The sequence below is a fragment of the Saccopteryx leptura genome, chromosome 2 (assembly GCF_036850995.1).
Source record: "Saccopteryx leptura isolate mSacLep1 chromosome 2, mSacLep1_pri_phased_curated, whole genome shotgun sequence".
Lineage (NCBI taxonomy): Eukaryota > Metazoa > Chordata > Mammalia > Chiroptera > Emballonuridae > Saccopteryx > Saccopteryx leptura.
Window position 1 is genome coordinate 356,201,353 of NC_089504.1, and position 15,991 is coordinate 356,217,343.

General features: G+C 51.2%; 1 protein-coding gene across 7 annotated transcripts in view; it reads left to right on the forward strand.

Annotated features, from left to right (window-relative positions):
• MSI2 (musashi RNA binding protein 2) overlaps positions 1–15,991 on the forward strand; it is a 416,189-nt gene that overhangs the window by 141,791 nt on the left and 258,407 nt on the right. The gene's annotated exons all lie outside the window — the stretch shown is intronic.

Sequence of the window (15,991 nt, forward strand, 5' to 3'; positions counted from 1 at the left end):
CACCCACCCACCCGGTGACCACTGTCATGCCCGTCTTGGGTGGAACAAAGGCACTGCACCCACTGCCCAGTCTGAAGGTTCTGTGCTTTATTCATTTGCCCAAGGCGACGGGTGGCTGTGTCCCTGTCCCCAGGTGTGTCCCATTGTGAGCTACTGTCTGGGAAGAATGCCCTGACCCCCATTTAGCCTCAAAATGGAGATTTTTTCCCCCTCTGGTATTAATCAATTTCTGCATGGATGGGAGAACATGCAACAAAGGGAAGGCGTCTTCCTCCAGCCCAGCCTCACATTCAGAACGGCACTCAGCTGCCCTTCCAGGTCGGTCGTGAGACGCCTTCCCTGCGGCACTGGCTGCGCTGCCGGTCGGGCCTGATTCGTTCTGGCCGGTTCTGAAGGAGGGCTGAGTGCGATGGTGACCCGGCTGGTGTGTGATCGTACTTCCCTTCCAGACAGCCTGAAAGCACTGGGGGGGGGGGGGGGGGTTCTCGCCCAGCCCCACCCTGCCTGGGGGAGAGAAATTGGAAATAATGAAAAGAGACAAGTCCAGCTGCCGTAATGGAAGGCTCCGGAGTGTGAGCCTTTCTGCTGCCTTCAGAACCGGCCAGGGTGGTGTTTGCAAACATGAGGTGGGATTTCTTTTTCGAGCCATAACCTGCCTTGGAATCTCAAGGGCCTATTTGAGGGTGTCAGGGAAGTTGACGCTGCCCGGATGGGCTGTTAGCATATTCTAGACAGGCTTGTACTTGCCACGTCTCTGCACATTCCCAGCTTGCGGTTTCTCTCTCTTGCTTCCACTCTCTCTCTGTGTCTTTCTGTCGTTTTTCATTAACGCTCACAGTTGTGACCTGGGATGCCAGCAGTGGGAGGCTCTGCAAGCTTTGGCCGGGACCGTGGCGGCGGCGGCGGCCATTGCTGCCCGAAGAACACTTGTCCCCTTGTCCGGGAGGCAGTCACCGCCTGCCTTCCCTGGCATAGCCCTTGCCGGGTCTGAGGCCGCTCAGTTCGTTTTGCAGTAACATTTGTGGATTCCAGGAGGATAGGTTCAACTCCTCAAGTGTTTTATTAAAGGACGAGGGGGGCTTTTGAATGTATCAAAATCATAATAGTCTCTGCGCTCTCGTGTTTTTGGAGCTTGTCTAATACATATGCTCTGTGTGTTATCTGGGTCTGTCTTCAGGATAGCTGATTCTTCCTTTGGCTGGTGGCTAGTGTTACATTTCTGCCCCCTTAGGCAGGGCCCCATCACCTTACAGGATTCTGGTATAAGTCAGTTGATTCCAGAATGATCAAAGGAGGAGAGACTCTGCTTGGGGCCTTAGGGGCAAAGAGTAAATCCAGCAGCCTTGAAAGGAGGTAACAGATAAATTGACAAACTGACTCTACCCTTCAGTAGTTTATATTTGGGACGAAGGAAACAGACACACGCATGCGCGCACGCGCACACACACACACACACACACACTTGCATGTAATGTGCTCACACATTCCTGACTATGTTCAAGTTGTTTGGGGCTCTTTTCAGTTGGTTTACTGCACGATAGTGAGGCATAATTTTATTATTTAAGGAGTGCGTCCCAAGTGTTGGATACTGGGTCGAGCCAGTGACGCACATTACGCCATGTAATTCTTCTCTGGGAGGCAGGTGGAGGTACTGCCCGTTTTATAAAGTGTTAAATCTTTGACTCAAGGTCATAACACCCTGAAAGATAAAGTGGGATGCAGACTCCCCCTCCAGGCTTGTCTGAAGACAGACCGTGAACTCGGGGCCCCATTCCAACTCCTGATTGAGCCACAGGACGGACTTAGGGAGCGGAGGATGCAGAGGAAGGGAAAAGAGGCGTCCCCTCACGCGGTCCGGTCCGTGCCGGGAACCTGCACTCACGTCGCTTCATTCCATCTGCTCAGCCGCTGTTGGTATCTCCAGCCCATTTGAGGAAGGTGGGCAGTCAGGGTCAGGGAGGTTACGTCTCGGCTCAGGTCACCCAGACAAGGCAGCATAACAGCCAGAATTCCTACCTGACTTCCTACTCCTCCAAGTCTAGAACTTTCCATCCTCCTCCAGTCTCCACTCAGGGCTCGCCACCCGCCCTGCAGGTTTCCCTGGCTGTCATTCCCGCTCCTCTCCCTCCTCCCGTCTCGCCCGAGGTGGCAGCTGCCTCAGCTGTTTGTTTCAGGTGGCAGTCGAGGTGGGCAGGACTGCTGTCGTGGGGCTGAGCACAGGGAGTTTAAATATGTCATTACTGGAAGTGGAGTGGGTGCGGAATGACACACCGAGGGCTTTAAATAACTCAGATTGGAGGTTTGTGAACCCTTCTGTGCGTTTCTCCTGCCTTTCTCCCAGAAGACTCCCCCACCCCCAGCTCAGGTTAGGGATGTCATGGCTTGTTTATATTTTAGATGAGATCATGTTTATATTTAAGATGAGAAGTGTGGCCGTTGGCATGAGGCCTTGTCTGACTTGGATTGCCATCCCACCCTCTGGGTAGCTGTTCTGGTGTTGTCGTCGGACAGACGACAACAGGTCGAAGTGAGTCCAGGCCCTCACACTGGGTCTGACCCCACCGTGACCCCGTAACGAGCCATTTCTTGCCCGGCCTCGGTTTCTCATCAGGGAAGGGATTGAGAGAGTTGTAAAGGTCAGAGACTAAACATTTTTGGCTCTTGAAAAGCATGTAGTCTCTGTCACAACTACTCACTTCTGCTGCTGTATGGAGAGACAGCCATAGCAAACCATTGGGTGTGACCATGTTTCAATAAAACTTTATTTACAAACACAGGTGGTGGGCTGCATTTGGCCAGCCCCTGGATTAAACTCTTCCTAAGCTTGGTGTCAAGCTTGAAAATTCAATAATATAGAAAGTGTAAAAACACATAGGTGGCTAGATAGATATCTAAGTTATCTCTTGACTATAACCAAACAACGTATTATCAGTAGTAATGAGCGTGATATAATAAGCAAAACAGTCGTAACTGTGGTAGACTGTATTTCTGGACTTCAAGATGCAAGGACAGTGAAGATTCTCTATTTGGAAAAAGCTACTGTTTGTAAACTGGAATCTTCATCCTGGGAGTAAGAACAGGCGACACTGTCGAGTATCTCCGGTTCCCTGTTACCTCTGTTAGATCTAAATTAACACAGACTCAGAATGCGTGGAGTTCAGATTTTACTATGAACAGCCTCTGAGTTGCTGTTTCTGAATTACAGAGACGTGTGCTTGGTGCCAAGCTTTTTAATGCATTTTAAACTTTGATTCTCAAGGCAGTCAGGCAAGATATGTAGAATGTCTGTCATGTAAGTGACAAAACAAATGTTGAGAAAGGTCAGGAAGTTGTTCAGGATCACATGGCCCACACTGGGCAGAGTCTGGGTGGACAGTCTCTCGTTTCTGCACCATCGAGCCCTCGCCTCTTTCTGTGTTAAACCTCACCGACCTCCCACTTTCCCGCTAAGCAGCCTGGTACTCAGAGGGGGGCAGGTTTTGTTCATTTGTCAAGACTGTTGCTATATTGTAATTTATTTTACTGCTTCGGGTTTCCTAGTGGACGTTATCTGCATTCATGATTTCGTGCATGCAGGAATGATGTATACAGCCCATTCCCCAAAATGGCACGTAAATGATGTTCTAGATACGCACGCACAGACCCTGACAATCCACCGCCTGTCCTCCTCTCTGCTCCCCACACCGCCACCCTGAGACACCCAGCTCGGTAATTGGAAAGTCCTGGGATCAAAGACAGTCCGCGTTCACGGGTTTTCTCCTTGTCCCCTGTAGGCCTCTCCTGCAAGTACCGGTTTCTTAAGTTCTCACTTTATAGGATTTTGGAGATCAAAAAGAGGCCCTCGCACGTAATGAATTCTCGGCCTCGGCCCGGACGGAGCGGTCCCGCTCCTTTCTGCCGTTCGCCTCGATGCCGGGGCCGCTCCGCGCCGGACTCGGGAGGTAATTCTCACTTCATGTCACTCCCGTGAAAGCAGAGCGGCCCGCATCTGGAGGCTTCCAATTATACTTCACATGGTGAACTGTGTAATTAGTTTGGAAGACTTACGCTTAGTCATTGGTTTATCCTAATCGGCTTTGGCTTTCCCCACCAACAAAGTGAGCTTATTTTGCTAAGCTGAAACGACTCTGCACCCTTTGTTCCAGCCCTTTATTGTCTCATTCCTCTCATTCTGTTCGACTGCCAAAGTTCTGTTTCATTAGGCCTCCAAGTCATTTCCAATTCAGTGGGCTGCTACAATCCGGCCTTTATCGCCCGGCTGCTCCGGTTCCCATGTCCCTTCTGGGCCAGCGCCCGAATCTGCGGCCTGACATGCGGGCTGTAACCCCTTCCTGGGCCAGCCCCTCATTGTGGCGGGCGGGAGAAAGGGGCCTTCGAGGAGGCGACTGGAGAGTTATAGCTCTTCAGGTCCCTTTGAAGGGGAGCCCCGTGGGAAGGGGTGGAAAGGGTCCTTGGAGTCTTTCTGTTGGGTTGGGGTCGTGTGGGGCCTAGGAAAGTTCACTTGAGCTGGAGAGAATGGTGCAGGATGCTTTTTGGAAGAGAAAAATTGAATACCAGAATGAATAGGCTTTTCTAATCTAATGAGGTCTCGTTTATTTCACTTGTGCGGGGGGCCATCCTCCGAGGACGTGCTTGGCACCTCTGATTTTCAGCTCCAGGTGTGGGTGCAGGTACGATGGGGGTGCCCACGGCCGCTGCTCTGATCCTCCTTTTGATACTGTCTGTGTGAGGAGAGTTAGGGTCCCGGATAAAAAAATGTTAGAAAGGCTTTGAAATCAGGAAGGCGAAGTCCGTGAGAAAATAAATAAGCGTGTGACCACACTGCGGAGAGTGGGCTGTGATCCTGAGGTCAAGTGCTCCGCTCGCTTCCAAGTGTGCGTCGTGGGGCAGCCGGGCTCCGGGCGGAGCATGGCTCTCGGCTCGGGCGCAGGGGACAGAGTCCTGGCGTCCTTTGTGGGCACCAAAGCCCCCGTGAGGTGTTTGTCCTCTGCAGTGGTTTGTGCAGGTGGACTGGCTGGGACGCGGCCGGCGGGCCGGGCCGTGCCTGTCATCTGCTCGTCCTGGCTCTCCGGGGGCCTGGACAACCTCAGACCTCGACTGATGTCGGCAGAGTGGACCCGGAAGGACCGTGGGCCTCTCCCCTTCCAGGCCGGCCAGGCTGAAGGCTACTTTTGTGTTTAGATTTTCTTCCTGTAATAGCCCAGAACAAGGCCAACACTGTCCTCATGTTTTATTAATTCTCTGCCTGGTTTGTGTCAGTCTCTCCCTTCGGAAGTGTGTCATACGGGGGCGGGGGCGGGGACTTTGTTTGCCCTCTGACCCCTGGCAGAGCCACTGGGTGCACAGTGTCACAGTTAGCCAGCAGGAGGATCCGCCTCCTGGGCCGGCCTCAGCCTCCTGGGCCACCACGGTGGCCCTGCCACCAGGCCGCAGCGGCACCCCAGCAATGCACTCCCTGGCTTTGCAGGTGAACCTTCCTGCCAGGCAGCTTCGTGGCTCCAGGTGGCCTTTTCCCTCCTGGCCCTGCCCCTGAGCTGCTGGATGGAGCTGGCGGTAGACCGGGCACCCCAGCCCCACTTCTCCTGAATCCCCCCCCCCCCTTTCTCATTTTTTTCTTTTCTTTTCTTTTTTTCGCTTAAATAAGGAGCTCCTGAAATAGCTTAGTGAGTTTCTAGGAAAACTTCCCATTTCCCTTTTAGTGTATAAAATATAGCCAGCTGTTGTTAGGCAAATGCATCAGACATTATTATTGCTCCGTTTACCGTGTTTTAAAAAAAATACCAGTAGAAAAATCGGACGCCTTCTGGGGAACAAGCTGGGAAAACTTGGAGATGCCCCGAATCAAATGCCATGTGCGTATCCAACAGCAGGTAGAGGGGGAAGGCCCCCACTTGCTGCGGCTGCACCAGCTTCACCACTGAGCCCTGTCTCCCGGCGTGGTTTAGCGTGATTTAATTCTTCTAGGAGGCCATAAAGACGGAGGCAGGGACGCCCCTGGGCAGGAAGCAGTTAATGGGCCTGGGAGGGGGGAGGGGGAGAGGGGAGGGGCCGGGAGCCCTTGCACTGGCTCACCTTCCGGGAGCCCTCCTGGCTGCCTCTGAGGACGTCACTTACAATGGAGCTGTTTGCATGAGAAAGAAACCCTTTCTTCCCCACTGGCTGTACTTGAGTGGGAACTGAAAGTGTCTGAGAAATCGCGGTTCAAGCTTGTGCCAGTGGGCGCCAGGAGTGGTTCTTGGGGAAGAGAAAGCGCAGTTCATTTAGACTTGGCAGAGAAATCGAATTCCATTGTTTTGTGGAGTGAACATTGATATGGAGATTCCTGCCCGTCCCCTCACCCTTCAGTAGGACACCCCATGACATGGGTCGCGCATGCTTTTCTTCTCTCTCTCTCTCTCTCTCTCTCTCTCTTCCCTTCATTTGTCCTCTGAGAAACAGTCTCTCCATAGAATGGCCGGATCTGTCAATTACCACCCCCTCAATTTTCACAGCCCTGTGTCTTCAGACTTGGTATTTGTGAATTAGCTAAAAGTGGGCTGCCAGTCGGCCCCTTTATTTGCATTCGGAGCTACAAGAGCCTGGGCCCCTGAAAGACGTTAATATGCAGGAAGAGGCAGAAGGGCTGAGTTTCTGACTGTTGCTAACCTCGCCACTGCCTTTAAACCCAATCATGAGGCACACGGCTGATATTTAATAGCTTTTAGCTGATTATTTTTCTTCTCCTCCTCTTTCTTTTCTCTCCAAGTTGACCTGGGTGTACTTGAGCGGAAATGAAGTCATCCAAATGCTGAATTAGAGTAATCACAGGCCCCCGAGAACGGCGTGGGGGCCGAGATGAAATGGCAGAGAGAAAGCTGGCATTAATAAGCACCAGAGAAACTTTGCATAAAACGAACAGGAGGTCTGATAGATTGACTCTGCCTGTGCATTTTTCTTCACTCCGTTGTGTCTTCCTGGCAGGCGTGTTCCTGGCAGAGTGGGATCCCGCGTGCGTCAGGCCCGCATACCTTCTGCCGCCTGGGTGACGGCCCTTTCTGTCTCGCGGGACATCTGTGGGGCCGGGATGTTTCCAGGGTGGAAGAATCTGGGTGGAAGGGCTGTGGCTGTGAAAGGGAGATTATTGCTTGTTGCAAGTGCTGAGGAAGTTGGGGCGGGCAGTGTTGGGGGAGGAGGCGTAAAGAAGACAGAGCAGGCCAGCAGTAAACACTGTGGACAGGTTCGTGAGCCTAGAGAGAAAAGCTGTGCAGGAAAAGGTCGGGTCACCAGCTGTCCTGATTTCCTCAGGACTGAGGGGTTTCTAGGAACTTGGGCTTGCAGACCACCCTCCATTCACAGGAGGTGGGAAAAGTGGAGACACTTGGCCTGAAACCCTAAAATGGGCGAAACCTTCCTTGACGACCTTGAGGCAGACTTGAATATCCCTTCCTTGTGTTCTAGAGCACCGGCTTCCTCCCTGTTTACAGGCCGTCTTCCTGGTTGGACTTGGCCACTGGGAGCAGGAGCCAGCACAGAACCCGCAGGCCAGCAGGTGTTAATGCGGCACGCGGCTCAGGCAGGCAAGACGGACAGACAGACAGGCAGGCAGGCAGGTGTCAATGGGGCACGCGGCTCAGGCAGGCAAGACGGACAGACAGACAGGCAGGCAGGCAGGTGTCAATGGGGCACGCAGCTCAGGCAGGCAAGACGGACAGACAGACAGGCAGGCAGGCAGGTGTCAATGGGGCACGCGGCTCAGGCAGGCAAGACGGACAGACAGACAGGCAGGCAGGCAGACCCGCATCCTGGGCAAGGGGCCGCTCGCCGCTGGGCTGGGGAGTAGGACCACTTGGGGCTCCTGCTTGGGGATTATTTCTATGTCTCTCGAAAATAAAAATTTCTGCCCCGTGTAGCAAAAAGCGAGCTTCTTATCGTCAAAGAGCAAAATAAGGGGTTAATTAGATTTAAGAACCCAGCAGAGTGGTTTGTGTCCAGGAAGTTGTTTTGGGGTGGTCTGTCACAGAAGATGTAATCTGTGGAATCGGATTAGTTGTAAATGAGAGATTTTTGGTTGTTGCGGCCGCTCACACGGTCTGTTATAATTGGCGGTGGAGGTGCGTGTTTTCAGACTTGCTTATCGTTTGAGGAGAGTTAGTGTTTAGGGAAGAAAAGGCAAGTTGAGGTGCTTTTCACTTACAGAAATAGAGATAAGGTTATGGAATGCTGGGCGGAGACAATCTTCTGATCTGCTTCCCAGCTTTCTCAGGGAATGGCAGAGGCTGAGCAAGCCCCGGAGAGGCGAGTGCTGGAGCTTCCGAGGGAGCCAGCTGGGTCTCTGATAGGAAAAAATGTTTCTGGTTTATCTTTCAAAAAGACCGCCCCCTTTCCTTCATTGATGAATGTGTTTCAGTGGCCAGAAGAAGGGACTTATTGATGTCACAGCCCTCCATTCCAACCAAGTTGGCAGCGGCGTTCAGGTTCAGAGACGCCTGTTAGCCCAGACCTTCCGGGGTCTTTTGTCTTACGATGGTCCCAGCAGCCCTGAGAGGTAGGAGGGTTGTCCCCATTTTGAAGTTAGGAGTGTAAGGCTGGGACAGCAGACACGACTTGCTCAGGATGCCTTAGCCAGTTTGGTGGGTGCCAGGTGCCAGGTGCCAGTCCTGAGCCCTGGTGAGAAGTCCTGGGTATACTGCTCCAACAGAGCTGCTCAGGCTGGGACCACTGCGGTCAGGGGCACGGGGTGCTGTGGCCAGCAGCGCACCGCAGGATTGATGGGGCGCACTGTCCAGATACTGGCTCTGACTTTATGGTTGTTTGTTTAAAACTTATTATAGTAGAACAGAGATTATGGCACAGAATAGAAAATGTGTGTAATTGTTTTTGGGAAACCATGAGACCTGGAGATATTTCAGAATAGCTTCTGGCTACATTAGTCTCTGTCTCCCATCATTCTGGGCTGGCCGATGATTTACTTGAACACGAAGAGTTCTTGGGTAGAAACATTGAGAATCAGTACTGTTTAGCATAGAAGTTGGCATACTTTTTCCATAAAGGGCCAGATAATAACTGTTTTCAGTTTTGTGGCCCAGATGGTCTCATTCAGCCATTCAACTCTGCTGTTATAACAGGACGGCAGCCATAGACAGTATGAGAATGTAACGTTACGGTTGTGTTCCAATAAAACTTTATTTACAAAAAAATCAGAATGTTGATTTGGCCCTCAGCCATAGTTGGCTGACTCCCTGGGTTAGCGTATTGCTTGACAATAAGGGCATGGATTTTTTTTTTTAAATACCTTGGTGTCAAATCCAGCTCATTTATTTACTAGCTCTGTAACTTTGGGCCGGTTATTTAACTTCTTTCTACCTTTATCTGTGGAATGGGAATGAGGGTGGTACTTATCACATAGAATTTTCGTGACAATTCAACAAACTAATGCATATCCCGTGGACCCTTGAACAACATGGGTTTGATCTGCATGGGTTCACTTATACATGATCTTTTAAAATAAATGTACAGTTGGCTCTCCATATCCCTGGGTTTCCTGTTCTTGGATTCGACCAGCCATGAATCAAAAAAGATCTTTTCAGTCTGCAGTTGGGAATCCATGGATGTGGAGGACCGACTGTGTGCATTGTTCTAAGCCATTCTATACAAGGGTCTTGAGCACCTGCAAATTTTGGTATCCACTAGGGTCCTAGAACCGATCTCCTATGGATACCAAAGGGTGACGGTAGTTAAGTTTTGGGGGAGTCAAAAGGTAATCACAGATTTTGACTACGGGATTGGGGGGTGGTCAGTGCCCCTCACTCCCATGTCGTTTGAGGATCAACTATAGTTCTTAGCATCTTGCTAGCAACAGAGTAGTAGGTGCTTAATAAACATAAGAAACGGTAGCTGCTGTTACTCTCATCCTCTGAGACCCAGACTGCAGCCTCTAGGTCGCTCACCAGTCGTCCTGACGCACACACACCCCTTGTCTCTTTCTGTCTCCGTCTCCCTCTCCCCCTCTGCCCACAGACTCTTCCGTCTTCCCATCCGTCCTCTGCTTGAGCTCACCACTCGTTCCTTCCACCCACCTTGGGGGATAGCACAGGCTGAGAAGTCTTTCCTGGACCCTCTCAGCTTTAAGAGGGAGAGTCGGTTGTGTGTTGTTTTCGATGGCGTGTTCCCCAAAGTGAACCCGGGTGTGCTGTTGTTTCCAGTGTCTCAAGTTGACTTCAGATTGCTCGGGCAACATTGAACTGATGTGGTCCAAAGGAATTCTTCTGGTTGGACCCTGCTGATGAACTTTTTGAACTCATTTGAATAAATAAACATTTCTGAGGGGTGGGTGGGTAAGGGATAGTGTCTGGAAATTGTCTCAAGATCATTTAGCTTATGTTTATTAAAACACATTTTTATAGATAGATAGATCCACTAATCTGTTTACTGAGTTTATTTGTGCTCCTGAGAGAGTTTTTCATATCCTCGTTGAAGTTGCCTTTCCTTTTCCTTTACATATGATTCTGATAAGCTTGGCTTTCTGGTTTTTGAATTTATAGCAAATATTAGGGTGGTGGGAAGATGTTAATAAAGATGTAAAGCAAGAGGGAGGGAAACCTATAAAAACAGAAGGGCTTTGATCTTTAAAAGCCCCGCAAGGTTAGGACCGTTCAGTGCAGGGAGGCAGCCGTCCCTCTTCGTTAGGTCCAGCGGCACCCCGTTGACGGCCTCGTGCACCTCTCGTCGTTCAGGGGTTCATTCACCAGAGCCTGGTCGTCGTCCGAATGCCAGGCACTGAGCTGGGAGCCAAGGGCGAATCAGCAAATGAAACAAGACAAGATCCCTGCCTACTTGTAGCTTAAGTTTTAGGATGAAGTTGGGGAGGGCCAGCCAAGGGCAAACAAGTAAATAATAAAAATAATTACAAATTGTCTCAAAGAAAACAAGTCAGGAGCTGAGCGAATCCGGAATGGGAGTATGAAAGAGGGAACTGGGGTTTCAAGCGGTGCTTTTCAACCTGTTTTACACTTGGGGCCGGTGAAAACAGGAGAATGATCTCGGGGACGCTGAGGCAGAAATCACCCCGAGCAGAAGTGAACTCGACTCAGATCGCCGGGTCTGTGATCTTCACACAGCGTCAGCGGGGCTCACGCTTTCATGGGCCGGCACGGAGTTCCTGGTGCACCGCCTCTGGTTCACAGAGCAGCAGTTGCAGAAAACACCGGTTTCAAGTGCAACGCACGTAGCCGTTTCGCCCCAAGAAGACTGTACATGCCATCGAGGGTGTGCTTGCTCACTGTGGAGCGCTGGGACTGGCCCTGTGCCTGGGCCATAGTTGGCACTCAGTAAATAGTGGTGGAATGAATGGACCCTCTGTGTCAGAGGGCAGGGCTGTGCCTGTCATTGGAGAAGGAGTTTGAAACGATGAAGTTATGACTTTTCTTTAAAAAAAAATGGGGGCTTTAGGAGAATATATTCAGTTATCTGGAGCATTTCCTTGTGTGGAACCAGCCCATCATTTCCCCGAAGCCCAAAGCCCGGGATAAAGGAGCTATTTCCACCCTGCAGTGCAAGCTCACTGGAACTGAGGGGCCATCTGGGCAGGGGGGAGCTGGTCACGCGGCCTCTGCTGCAGCAGGTACACTCTCGGGCAGGCCTGGGTGTCACGGGTAGACCCAGAGCTGCCCTGGAGAAGGACAATGGCACGAGGGTAAAATGGGACGCTTCTCATGGGCCATCTTTCCCCCGCTCCTCTCTCTGTCTTTAGTTTAAGAAAAGCATGGACCTGTTGAGCGGGACGTGTTCAGTAGGGTCTGGGGGTTTCAGAAACCGGTGGGAGCCCTGATTCGTCCTGGCTCAGGGGCCTGGGTGCTCTCAGGGTGCGGGCACCAGGCAGGCGCTGGTCTGCCCCCGTCTGCCCCAGCCTTGCCGCTTTGTGGGCAGCCAGCCGGGGAATGAAAGTGGGTCCAGCCACATGAGGCCAGACCGGGAAGTCTGACTGGGGCTGGAGAGAGCTCGTTGGTGGGCACATTTCCCCCCCTGGAGAGAACAGAAGGACGTCATTGGCGTTTGTTGCCAGCTCTTGGGAACTACCTGGATTGCAGGGGATGAAGTTGAACGATTCTAGACTTTGGAATCAGGGTAGACCTGAGCTGGAATCCTGGTGCCAGCATTTGCTGTTGGCGTTGGGACCTTGCGCTGCTGATTTCACGGTCCTGAGCCTCTTTTTTGCCTGTTAAGTGGGGGTACAACTTCATTTATAGAGGGTTTGTGAGAATTAAGAGGTACCTTTGCCCTGTGTGTCTGCCATGTGGGTGCTCAAAGATAGTCTCTCCTCTTCACATACACACGTGTCTAAAGTCCCAAACTGATGACTTCCACCAAGCTCACCCCTCTCCTAAAATGCCCAACCTTAACTGGCACACGGTACTTCCTCTATGCCAAAAGGATTGTTGTATTTAAGGAACTAGAGTCTTGGTCCCTCCCAGTCTCTGTCCCCATCCCTCTGGAACCATCAGACAAATCCTGAGCCACAGAAGTCCTGCATCTAAGATCCTGCTTGAGTTAACCCAGCTGCAGTTACTCCGGAGGGGGGGGGGGGCGGACCAGAGGGAGGGTTTGGCTTTTTTCCCCCTCCTCTTATGCTAATGAAGTGAATATGGCAAGGAGTCACAATATTTTCTTTTCAGGCAAGGAGATGTTGTAGTAGGAGAAACAGCATGCAGGGGAAGACAATGTGATCTCACTGGATTCTCTCAAGGGAGGAATAGGACAAATTGTCAGCTGCTGTTGAGAAGATAATGCCCTCACTATGAAAATGCCAAGCTCCTATTGAAAACCACCATCTTAATGGCGGCGTCCCCGCGTCCTCAGCGCAAGCCGGGCCGCGGAGGCTGCTGCGCGGGAGAGCAGATATTTGTGGGAGATTTGTTTGCTTGCAATGAGAAATCAGTTTAAAGCAAGAGAGACCGTGCATTAAAAATGTTCTTTCCAGGCAGCTTCCTGGAGCGAACTGGAGGGCTCCAGCGTGGCCTGCACTTCAAACACACCTACGGGGAAGACTTCCCCCTCACTAAATACTTCTTGCGTCTGACTCAGATTAAAGGAGCACATGGGGCTGGAAAGCCGCCTAAAATAATTTCCCCTCCCATAGGAAGTAGCTGCTGTAATTCACTTGCAAGTTATTTCAAAAAAGGCCTGTTTGATAGCGATTTCTGCCTTCTCATGGACTGGGGTTTTCCTCTAGTTACTCTTTGTAACACACCTTCTCGACAAGGGCATGTCTGATCACACTGAATTGAGCGCCACTCCCTTGCAGAGCTCCTCAGATTTTAGTTGTCTTTTTTTTGCCGGGGGGGGGGGGGGGTGCCTAATGCTGATTCCTGAAGGGGAATCAAAGCATCTGGTCTGCGTCAGAGGCCCGTTCTCAGGGAGACCTTTCTGCGAGTGGGGGAGTTCCTGCAGGGCTGGACGGTGTGTTCAGGAGCGCTGAGGGTGCAGGGCTGGTCAGGGCCTGGCTCTCTGCGGACTGTGGGACGAGCTGGAGGGGAAGACAGGGGTCTTCATTAGCTGTTGTGGCTGGGCCAGGAGGACGGCTAGGCTTGTTCAGCCATTCATTCATAAATAAGCCGATTCTTGAATGTCTACTAGGTCCTGGGCTCTTTGCTGGGATCATAGAGGTCAGTGAGGCAGGGTCCCTGCCACCAAGGGCATACAGGCAGGAGAGGAGATGCCCGTAAACAGAACTGCAGGGCGACGAGGGGAGGCCAGGGGCATGCCAACCACCACTGACAGGCGGCGATGGTCGTGGCTGATGCTGAGTGCTTCCTTTGTGCCTCTCACGCTTTACACCTGCCATCTTGCCTGTGCCCCTCGGAAGCCTTGGGTGGACGGTCGTACCTTCATTTGCTTAGCACCATTGGAAGAGTGCTTGATAGGCAGTTACTCTGGGTCCCGTCTGAGTTGGTGCGGAGGGTAGGAGGAAGCCCACAGCGTGTCTTACCCCGGATGTAACAGCCCTGCCTGGGCCCACTTTGGAAAGAACTGATGGAGAGTGCGCACTTCAGGAGACCTTGGGAGGAGTCTGACTTGGTCATCAGCCGGAGGCAGAGTTCAAGGTGGATGCCTGCATTCACCTTTCCCAAGTGTACTCACTGCTGAGGGTGTGCCCGGGCTTTTAAAGACTCTATCCTTCTTTCCGAGTTCCAAGTTCCTCTCTGAGACCTTGCCCTTCAACCCCACCAGAAGCGACAAGCCAAGCTGGTTGGTCTGCCGTTTGGGCGGGGCAGTCTGTGCCACTCTATTTTCAGTGCTGGGGACCTCAGAGCGCATGAATGAGGGTGTCTCAGGTCTATTCAGTCTCATTTTTGCTTCCCAGATGTGATTAACCTGGGCCCTGCTGGCCAATGGGTTTGGCAGCTCAAGAAAATTGACAAAGATGACTCCTCCTAGGATAAAAATGATAGAAATTAGTTGTTTTTATACAAAGCTCACAACTTGTAACCACGAGAGTGGAAGTTTGTATAAAGGGTTCCATATTGTGTTCCTTCTAGATACTTTTTTTAAACAAAGGTGACAAGATACACCATTTATTTTCATATGTGTTGAGCCTCCAGGGACAATGGGTCACGCTCTCCTGTTCATATTCTCATCCCCAGCACCGCGTAGAGCAGGGTCGACAGGCGGCCTGGGAGGGGCCAGAGAGCACACTACTTTAGACTCTGTGGGCCTTGCGGTCTCCGCCACAGACAGCGTGGAAAGTGCAAGCCTGGCTCTATTCCAGTAAAACGTGATCTACAAAAACTGGCAGCGGCTGCATTTGTGGGCGGTAAGTTGCCACCCGTTGCTGTAGACATTCCCATCCTCAACTTGAGTCTCAAAGAAAGGAACAATTTCATAGAACTGTGGATCTTTTAGGGTCAGTCATAAACTGATTCTGGGGGCAGAAGAGGCACCCACGGACTGGTTGGGAAGAAGGGCCCCTTGGTGATAGACCTGCGCCAGAAAGGCACACTGTGCGCGTGGTCTCACGCCGCCCTTCCCGTCCACTTGGGAAAGGCCTTCAGAGTAAGCGGCTGCAACTGTCCGGCCGGCGAGAGGGGAGCCCAGCCTGGAAATGTGATGGTGGACAGGGGAGGCGTGATCCCAGGGTCCTGCTGCTTCTGCTGCTGCCGCTGGCCTGTGACGGGTGCTCCACAGACACAGCTAGAGGACTCCCCGGAGAAAGTGGGTGCAAAGGTCTGCCTGTCGTGCGCCGCTTGCCCGACCACGTCCCTGGACGCGGGAGGCCGAAACGGAGACTTCCGTGCACCTTCCTACTTTGCATTCTTTACCCGGATGACTCACTCCCAGGAGCTGAGAATTTGGCTATGATTATTTTTCTAAAAGGAGAAAAATAAAATGGATCTGCGTGGATTCATTTGCACTCCTGAGGTCTCTAAAAAAAAAACCCCGTGACATGGATGTGTGGATGAAAATGTGGAAATTAACACTTGGAAATGTTGATAGGAACCCTGCATTGAAATTTCAGCTAAACATTCGCACACCGAAAAGAGTGATGTATTTATACCTAAAAAACCCAATTTGATGCAAGCTGCTTATTTCTCCATTGTGGTCACGTGGGCTGAGGTTCTTAGTATGAAATGTAATTTACACAAATTAGTCCAAGGCAGGTAGAGTGTGAAATTAAATTGATGCCTTGACTTCTGTATTCTGTAGTAAGTGTTTCTCTGGAAATTTGTCATTTCTATCCTAGAAACTTTGAAGTATGTTTTTCTGTTTTTTTTTTTTTATTGCAAAGAAGCTCTTACTGGTTAAAGACATGAAACAACCTAATTACAGGCTAAAGACTAAAGCGGCATGTTTCATTTTGTTTTGTGGCTAAATATTCGAGTAAACTCAAGCCAGGCCAGTAGTGGATATGGAAAACTTAGAACTTCCCATGTCTATTACACTTTTCAACTATCTGGACCAAGCCACTTAATTTCTTTGGCCGTGGCTAGAACCATCTAGGTCTCATCTGTGTAGCCCT